This window comes from Octodon degus, unplaced genomic scaffold (assembly GCF_000260255.1).
Source record: "Octodon degus isolate 3935 unplaced genomic scaffold, OctDeg1.0 scaffold00397, whole genome shotgun sequence".
Taxonomy (NCBI): domain Eukaryota; kingdom Metazoa; phylum Chordata; class Mammalia; order Rodentia; family Octodontidae; genus Octodon; species Octodon degus.
In genome coordinates, this window is record NW_004524973.1 from 352,599 (window position 1) to 356,443 (window position 3,845).

The 3,845-nt window shown below is 46.1% G+C and overlaps 1 pseudogene; it reads right to left on the reverse strand.

Annotated features, from left to right (window-relative positions):
• Positions 1 to 487: 487 nt before the first annotated feature.
• LOC111814654 lies at positions 488 to 1,126 on the reverse strand (annotated as a pseudogene).
• Positions 1,127 to 3,845: the final 2,719 nt, after the last annotated feature.

The window sequence follows — 3,845 nt, forward strand, 5'->3', positions numbered from 1 at the left end:
TTTCTGTTTGTAACTGTCCACATGGATCATATGGATGAAACTCTGCACAATGACCCCAGTGGTCTGCTTGTTACCCTGCGATCTTGTTCTGCTCAGATAAAGCCATCCGAGATGACACCGCTGGTCTTTCATCAGCTGGGCATGTGCATTTAGGGATTTTCCTACAACTAGACAGCGGATTTGTGCTGAATGGGTCACATTTTCTCACCCAGTGAAATATTGGCAATGCTAACTTCTCACATGATGAGCAGAACACTTTGGATATACTTAGCCTAACTCGAAGCTATGCATGTAAACAGAGGTAGGCCTCCACTGTAACTAGTTAAAACACAGACCACCAACTAAATGCCTTTAGTGATTAAAAAAAGTTCATGTAAGAAAGTGAGGGTGACCCAATATGAAAGTGGTTAAAATCACGGTCAGGGCCATGGTTGTCACGCTAACATCTTCATTAGTCCCTCTGGGAAAGTTGCTGGAGAAGCCCAGGGGCAAGGAAAACAATTGTACACATTGAAGAATCCCAAATAAGTACTGCAAAAACCAGCAATAAAATCATTAGTTGTGTGGTTAACGGAAATGAACAGCCTCTGATAAAATGGTCCCTCGGAGAAGGAGAGGGGTTGGGAGCAATTTCTAAATGGCTCTGTGGCGAAATTTCACCTCTTCCAGTGGACATTCACCTCCGATCTCCTTCAACCCTCTTCTTACAAACCAGGTCGTTATTCTTGGTGATGGCAGCTGCCACCCTGGTGCGCGGCCCCTGCTTGGTGAACTGGTATCCAAACTTGAGGATCCTCGAGTTCTCCTCCAGCATCTGCACAATCTCCATCTCCACAGCTGTTCCCAGCTGCTGCCGCTGGTTGTCAATCTTGATCTCAGTCAAGCTGTCATTTTCCTTCAGCGCTTCCACCAGGGCCAGGATCCCCGAGCCGGTGATGAAGTTGGACTCTATGTTCAGGCTTTTCAAAGTCTTGTTCACTTTCAGCATATCTGCAAAAGCGATGGCCACGGGGTCGTTGCTGCGGGTGGCAGCCAGGCTGAACTTCTTCACGTGCGTGTTGCTCTCCAGCGCCTTGGCGAAGTCCTTCAGGGTCGGGATGGGGATGTTCTGCAGCACAGGGGACATCCATCGGGTTATCCAGTGACCGTTCTGCGCCGACACCGGGGCCGGGGGCCTGAACGGAGCGTGTCATGCGGCGCCGGCCTCACGCATGCTGAGCACACTCTACCATTGAGCTTTGCCCCGAGACCCGCGACCATTTTTTTTTTTTTAATGCGTATCTAGTACAGAGGATACGGGGTCTACAGGGTCTCACTGTCTCACTACATAGATCGGACTCCTATTGATTCTCCTGCTTTCAGCCTGCCAAGCGCTGGGATTACAGGTGCGAGCCGCCATGCCCAGTGTCAGTCACCATCTCAGCATGCCCCGTGCGTGGGCAGGGCTGGCACGGCACGTGGGGGATCGAACCCGGCCGCCGCTGCGTTCTGCCTAAGCAGGGAGCAACAACTTTTTCTCCCCCCACCCAACCAGGGATTGAACTCAGACCCTTGCTCTTGTCAGGGAAGCGCTTATTCTACTGACGGCCTATTTGGATTTTGTATGTTTACACATTGTTCACTTAAGTGTTTTACCTTAACCAATTTACAAAGTGACTTAGAATGCTGCTAGTTTTTAGTAGGGCCCAGACCAAAGAAAGTCTCTGCAACAGGTCTAGGATGCTATACAGGCTGCTTTGCCAGTTAGGCCATATAATCCAGCAGATCCAGTAGTACTTGAAGTATCAGAGACAGGTAGAGATGCTCTTTGGAGTCTCTGGCAGTCCCCTATAGATGAATTGCATTGGAGACCTTTAGGATTTTGGAGAAAGGCTCTTCTATCACCTGCACACAACTACTCTGTCTTTAAAACACATCTCAAGGGGCTGGTGGGTTAGCCCAGTTGTTTAAGGCCCTGGTCAGGCAAACCCAGTCAGGCTCAGGGGACCGTGGTTCGATCCCCAGCTCCACATGCCTTACTGGACCCACCCTTAAGGCATCCTGAGCCAGCCAAAAATAATAATAATAATAAAATAAAACACATCTCTGGCCTGCTATTGGGCCTGAGTGGAAACTAAATGCTAGACTTGACTATGGGACACCAGGTTCCCATGCAACCTGGGTGTCCTATCAGGAGCTGTGTATTATCTGATTAACTGAGTCATAAAGTTGGACATGCGCAGAAGTAATCCATCTGTAAATGCAAATGACATATATGTGATCAAACCTGTGCAGGTCCAGAGGCACAAGTAAGTTACATGAAGAAGTTGCCAGATGCCCATGGCCTGTACTCCTGTTATAATGCCTTGTGTCTCCCATCATGAACTTATAAACTCATGGGGGTACACCTTATGATCACCTGTTACAAGAAAAGCCTAGGGTCTAATTTACTGATGGTTCTGCATGTTACGAAGGCCCCATACTAAAGTGGACAGCTACAACATGGCAGCCAGCTTTTAGAGAGCCCTGAAGCATAGTGGTAAAGGGAAATCTTCATTGTGGGCAGAACTTAAGGTAGTGCACTTAAAAGGAAAAAAATGCCCCCTGTGTGACTGGATCCTGATTCATGGGATCCATTCCCAATGGTATGGCTGGATGATCAGGAATTTGAAAGGAACATAACTGGAAAATTGATGACAAAATTATTTGGGGAAGAGGTATATGAATAGACCTCTCTATGTTGGCAAGGGATATAAGAGTATTTGTCCCCATATAAATAACTGCTCAGAAGAAATTAGCTTGGCAGAAAAGGACTTCAACAATCAAGTGGATTGGATAACCTGTTTGTAGATAGCAGTCAACTGCTTTCTTCAGGCACTCCTATTATTTCCTAATAGCCTCATGAACATAGTGGCCATGCTGTCAGTGATGGAGGACATGCATAGGCGCAGCCACTCACCATGGCTGATCTGGCTATAATCACTGCTGAATGGCTAATATTCCAGCAGCAGAGGCCCACACTGAGTCCCTGATGTGCTACCATTCCCTAGGGTGATCATTCTATGACCTGGTAGCAAATAGCTCTATTATATTGCTCCTGTCGTGGAAGGACAGTACTTTGTCTTTGTTGGCATAGACACTTATTCTGCATATGAATTTTCCTTCCCTGAACGTAATGCTTCTGCCAAAATGATCATCCATAGACTTAGAGAATGCCTTATCCAGCATCATAGTATTCTATACAATATCGCGTCTCACTAAGGAACACATATTATAGCCAAACAAGTGAGACAGTGGGTCTTGTGTATGGAATTCACTGATCTTACCATGTTCCTCACCATCCAAAAGCAGCTGATAGAAAGATGGAATGGTGTTTATAGACACATTTGTGGTGCAAGTTAGGTGACAATAGCATTCATGGTTGGGGCAGGTCCTTCAAAAGGCAGTATATGCTTTGAATCAGTGTCCACTGTGTGGTACAATGTCTTGCATAGAAAGGATTCACAGGTCCAGGAATCAAGGGTACAAGTTTTAATGATACCACTGATCATTAGCTCTAGTGATCCACTAGCAAAATTTTTGCTTCCTGTTCCCACAACCTTATGCTCTGCTGGTCTAGAAATCTTAATTCCAGAGAGCATAAAACTTACTTCAGGATGCAAAACAATGATCCCATTGAACTGGAAGCTGAGTTTTTCCCTGGTCATTTTGGTCTCCACATGCTTCTAAGCAAACAAGCTAAAAAGAAGCTATAGTGTTGGCAAGGGTGATTTACCCATGCTATCACTGGGAAATTGGACTATTACTGCACATTGGAGTAAAGGAATAATATACTTAGATTGTAGGAGATCCCTTAGGGTACATTC